Raw genomic sequence first — 6,593 nt, 5'->3', positions numbered from 1 at the left:
TTTTTTTTCAACCCACCCTAATAACGATACCATAGTTTAGTTAAATTAATAAATAATGAATAATTAGTATTTACTTCTGCGTCAACAAATAATTGAATTGATTTGAATCCTCCATAAAATCATGAAAAATAAAAATGATTATCGCATTTGAGTGAACACCTGATGATCGTTTAACGTAAAAGATGATGAGAAATGGTATTCGTTAATCAGTGAGCAATAAGTCGAGTGGAAATGAAGTGAAACCGACAGAAGTCATTCATGATGTTTAATTCTCATGCGGAATATAACTTGGGGGTGTATTCTCACACAACCGTAGTACAAAACAGTTGATATGAGGTAAAAGGGAAAAAGGGAGTCAAGGGGTGGGTATAAGTATTGAAGAGAAGGGAGGGAATAAAGGGGAATGTAATCATGCGGCGATACGAATCCGGTGACCCATCTAACTCTCGTCCGGTTTCACATACGTTTACTGCGTTACTTTGATATATATATGCATATATATGCGTCTGTCGGAGTGAGTGAGAGCTTTAATGGTACTGTACATAAGGGAGATTGTTAACGATGACTGCAGTACTCGAGGCCGATGATTCCGCGGTTCGCGATCATTGTGAATGGGAGTTTTGCTGGGTTCAATCATCATATATCGGGGAGAAATGCATTTAATCATAAGGGCTTACCAGAGATGGAAAGCACGGGGTATGAGTATGAGTATGAGTGCGAGTACGTGTATGAGTAAAGGTTATAAAAGGGATAAAGGGAGGTGCGTGGACTTAACTTGTGAGCTAGGGTCAACGTCGATGATGAACTACGTGGATTGAAAACGATCGTGGGTGTTAACAACGTTATGACACCCATCGAGCCTATAATATAATACTGACTGCACTTTGGTTACAATACGTGCGTTTATACTGCAGTCCAGCAATGCAACACATTTTGTATAACGATCATACACGAGAGTTGACTAGATAGAGAACGACAATGTCCATGTCACCCTTTCAATTAAATACTTGGCTGTCTGTGTGCTCATAATATGGAACGTCCATTGATGAAATTCAATTACTCTCAATGACTTTGCCTTTATTCAAAATTCATTTGATGGTTTATTGGATTTTTATTTAGATTTTTTAAAATTGAAATGTGTCAAAAGAAAAGTTAATCATTTTCATATTAAATCCAACAATAAAGCAATAATTGTTTGCTATTAAAACGCGAAGCCGTGTACTCTAATTTCGGAGTCGTTAAATTGCATTTACTGTTATTATGTAGCATATAAAAAAAAATCTGATGAACGTCCAATGAAATTTCAGGACGATTTCCTTTAGCAGCTTTTTAAAAAAGATCAATAAAAATTGTAGATAAATTGAATTCATTTTTTTATGCAACTTCAGATTATTACGAAGTAGGTTTCAAATATTTAGTAGTAATTTATTTGACTTTGAGGCAGAAGTAACGTCAGATGATAATAATAATAAAGAAGGTTCATTGAGCAAAAATAACAGATGCCATTTTGTTTAAAAAAGCCAGGTTACTTATTCTTTTTCTTCAGCTACGCGGGATAATATTGCATCGTTTTTTTTTTCCAACCGTCAGAGAAAACAAAAAAAATATATGTACGTTTATAAAAATGGTGTACGTCTTTGAGCAAATGCAAGCTCCGAGAAAATAATACAATTTCATTTTACCGAGCTTTTATCCCAGTATATATATAAATATATATGTACGTAAAAGCAGTTCGAGCCAACGGTTTGAGTTTTCTCAGCATCAACTCTCACATATTGCTACCGTATCATACCATCATGCGATCCCTCGGCTGATCCTGCAATATTTTTGATACGCCTTCTTTTCTCATTTGACACGTTCACCAAAAATCTACAGACATTTTCCAACTTATTTTTCCTCTACCCACATTCTACTGATGGAAAAAACATTCATTTCGCCTCACCGCAATAACCACATTTTATTAAATCAAATATACTTTCTTTTCGTACAACCACATCACAGTAGATTAACATTTAATTAAACCCGCCCTCAAAATCTTAAAAATTAATTTGAATTCTTATAAAAAAAAGGCCATTCGGCATCCGAAATAGAAGGAGATTTCTTACGATAATTGTTCCACTTTTAATAAGTATATATAGGGGAAGGGGGGGGGGGCAAAAGGGGGTAGGGTAGGCAAAACGGGGTCTCCCAAAATTTGATAAAAAAAAATTTTATATTTTAAATGGTTTTTAAACATTCCAAAATCACTTCTGTAAATATAATTAAGCGTTACTTTGAATTTCTTCTGGTAAACTTTTTCCAAAATCAATTGTCAGTTGAAAAATATTAATGACGTTCGTTTTATGATAAAAACTATTAAAAATTTTTTTTCTTTATTTGTATTCAATAAACATGTAAAATATAATTTTTCTTCATGTAAATTAGTTATAAAAAAATTAAACTTAATCAAATTCGTTTAAAATCCAGAAATTATTTGTTTTTACCCTTTTTAGGGGGTACCCCACTTTGCCCGTAGAAATGGAAAATTTTTTTTTTCAACGGTAACTGAAAATTTCTTCTATTTACTTTGAATATCATTAAAAAAAAAAAGATTTAGCGTATTTGAGTCCTCGAAAACTTGGTATTTCCTTAAGTACCCCCTTTTGCCCCTCCCTCCCCTACATAATTTAATAATCACCCATCAAAAATTTTCAAAGATATAAACAATGGCATTATCACTATAACACATGAGTCAATTATGTGACTTTGAACCCTTATTAAAAGTGGAACAATTATCGTAAAACACAAAATAAAAAAAGGAAAATATAGCTTTTTCTATCGGCTATCAAGTTCTTTTCACATAATAAGGATAGATATACCCGTTAAAAAGTTATTTACGAAAAAAGCCGAAAAAGTAGGATTTTTCGTTATTTTTGGAATTTCAAATGTACACCATTTCTAAACTAGTTGACCGATTTTGCTCATCTTCGAACTTAACCGGGATAATCGTTTATAGAATAAGTGTGCCATGTTTCATTAAGATCCGTTAAAAATTGTGGCCACTATCGTCGTAACAAGGCGCGTTATATTACATATACATATAAACTTTTGAACCAATGGTATTTTTGGAACCTACTCGATGAATTATGATAGATTATGGCAAAATTCTTTGAAAATTCCACCATGAGGACAAATGCAAAAGATAGATTTCTATGAAATCTACTAAAAATACACAGTTTCATTAATTATTTCCTCACCATTTAAATTTATAATAAAAAAAGGAGCATTTACCCCGATTTTCTTTTAAATCACATGCATTGTCAGCAAACAATGAATATAAAAAAATAATACTTGCATTGAATTTAAAGTGGGTATGCGTATTAACGTAATCATTATAAGCGTTTACAATAAATCCGCAGGCCTATAGGTAGTCTTAGATACTCTCTTTAAGACTACATTAATACTTGGCAGCATAATCACACAAGTATGTGAGCATGTACGCATGTGAGTGCGCGGTTTAGCAACCTACATCTATATCTACATATATACATAATAATATGGGATAAAGAAGGTTGGATACAGAGGAAAAAGGGAGGGTGAGATTTGAGAAGGAAAGATGATAATAGTTGAGAGAGGTCGGGATAATGCGACAGCAGCCAAGGGACGCTACTCGGTCGACTGTACATTATGAATACACTGTACTCTGTGTGACTGTGTGCTATTCACCCCGCTTATTACTTCCTATATATATAGAAATATGGTCGTGTTACACTCAATGGTTGTTCTCATTCTGTTCTCTCTTATTTTACTCTTCCTCCGACCTTTCCGCGAGCAACGTTACTCCCTTCTTTAGTTGCCGCTGTATTACTTGCTTTGGTTTTGCGGCAAACAACTTCACCAGGTATTTCCTCGTCAAAGAGTATATGTATGAGGACATGAGGAATATTGTATTAGTATAGAAAAAGAGAAGAGAAGAGAAGAGAGTTAGTGTACTGAACTGAGAGACCAACTGAAGGCACTGGGAGCTTGTCAAAGCTCAAGAGAAATAGAAGGGGAAAATAATCCTAGGGTGAATTATAACTCATGATTTTATTGAATTCTAAGAGCTCGTATGTGCGTACAAGTACATGTGTGCAGATATATATGTTTTATGAGGGTCGATAACCTTTTAGAGGTGTATCATATTCAATCATCTCTTTAATTATTTATTATTTTCATTCGTTATTCAAATAAAGTATCATTATATTCATACTTTAATTTGTGTCAGTAGAAAATCCAATATCACTTTAATTAATTTTATTCGTGTAACTAAAAATGTCATTTTTTTAAAATTTATTATTATAAATTTAATGATAAAATAATATTATCAAAGGAAAAAAAAATGTCAATGGTTTTTATGCCAATGAAGAATAAAAAATATTTTTTTGCGAGCAAAGCAAACCCACGACGTAATAGCAATAGTGCAGGTCGTTGCTCGCACGTGGGTTTTGCTAAATGGAATCGCACCCTCGCAATCCCAAACGGGTCCGGACACTGTACTGAGGATTACGTAGAAACAGAGGATAGAATGTACTCCGAAGAATAAAAAAAAAGAGACTTAATAGAGGAAGAAAAGTGAGATGAAAGATGAAAGACTCCGCACCCCTTTTTCCTTTTTAGCTTTTGCAAGAAGTGCGTGCATTCAATTCACGATATATACATATATATAAGACTTCTGATAAACAGGACGTTGACCTGACCTGGTGAAACACATATGAAATACAAATCCTTACACACACATGTATATTTATGTACATGATATATATATAAAGAAGGATACGGTAAATGTGTGCTTGCACACTTGGGCCATTGATGACTTGATGCTCTGTGGTAGAAAAATAAGAGAATGCAAAAAAATTGCAATGTGAAAAAAAAACGACCGAGTGAATAAGTAAAGTTTATACATATATTTATATATATGTATGGATGTAAGTGTGTGCGTGTGTGTATGGAAAAATGCAGTGAACTATGTATGAGGTAGGAAGAGAATTTAACAGAGGACTGTTGAAAATAGAAAGACACAGATGGGAATGAAAATAAGGATGAGGATGATGCAAACCAGGAGGTAGTTGAGGAGGAAAAAAGGAAAGCGAAAGTAGTGGAAGCTGAGCAGAAAGATAGAGGTGGATTTAAAGAGGGATGTGAGGGCGAGGGTGAGGGTGAGAAAAGACTAAATGCAAAGCCTCACTCATTTATAAATCCTTTCCACAGAAAATGAGGACTCATATGTAAAGAGTATTTTACTTACGAGGATTTCTTGTTATTTTTTCAACAGAAAAATAAATGATAAACATTTTCATACTTTTTTTTTTAAATGCTTTCATTAATTACTAACGGAAATATAAAAATATTTTATGCGTACATTTCAATTCTTAGTACACGATTTAAATAATATTATCGGTTGTTTTTATCGAAAACGATGTCCGGCACTTTCTGCACCGAAAATATTTTTATCTCAATGGCAGTGGTATAAAAAGTAAAAGTATAACTTAAAGTTCTCACCAAACAACTTACGTGCATAACAACAAAGATATCAAGCAGCTCTCTTTTTAAATTTAACTCGAACCCAAGTACTCGAGGTTAAGATTTATCTCAACTAAATATCCGCCATTGTGTCAAAACTGTCAAACATATCACTCGTACTCAGTCTCTGACGCAACTGTTTAGTCGTAAAATATAAGAACCCAAAAAAACCTTAAGAAAAATAGACAAAAAGCTTGTGCAGAAAATATAATATTTAAGAAGGTACATATAAAAAGGGTGAATTTACTGTACGCTCTACAGAATATATGTATATATATATTTTTTTTTGTTAAGTAACAATTCCGTTACTAAATTGTCTCATTACATGACTCGTGGGGGGTCTAGAGGTTACGATTTGCATCAGTCGTGAATACAAAACTAGTCTTTGGTATTATATATATATATATATATACATATTTTATTGTGTCTCCCGTAAAACACTTTTACGACAAACTGTCGTCAGTGTGTTGATACAACATCAAATCTCTCAACATTTCAAATCCTAGTAGCTCTTTGTTTATATATATTTACATCCCATACTTACAAAGAAAATTAGCCAATTAGATTTAAAAAAAAAAAAAATCATAAATTACAACTGCGAAAAATTCTCAAAATTTTTCTTAATTTCTATGAATCAAGTCATTCAATGAGACTGACAAACTCAGTGCAATGCAATGAACTCGCAAGTTACCAGAAATGCGCGGATTTTACAATTTCGTCTCTAAGAAATATTTTCCTAAAAATATGTAATGTTAGAATTCTTATGCAGAAGTTGTTTGTGTATCATAAGTTTGAGTATAAATAAACAGACCGATAGTTTTGCTAAGTAGTATATATCTAACAAAGCTTAAACTAATATTGTGCGTACGCTTTCTCTGTTATATGTGTACATTAATTTAATAATGATGTGTATGTATATGTATATTACATATTAATAACAAGCACAAGATATTGCAGCTTCTCAAACTTATGAGGGATAATCTCATAATCAACCCGCTGGATAATAAGCTAATAATAGCAGCAACCATTCATGCTAATGGATTAATATTCAA

The sequence above is a fragment of the Microplitis mediator genome, chromosome 4 (assembly GCF_029852145.1).
Source record: "Microplitis mediator isolate UGA2020A chromosome 4, iyMicMedi2.1, whole genome shotgun sequence".
Lineage (NCBI taxonomy): Eukaryota > Metazoa > Arthropoda > Insecta > Hymenoptera > Braconidae > Microplitis > Microplitis mediator.
This window is presented reverse-complemented; position numbering follows the sequence as displayed.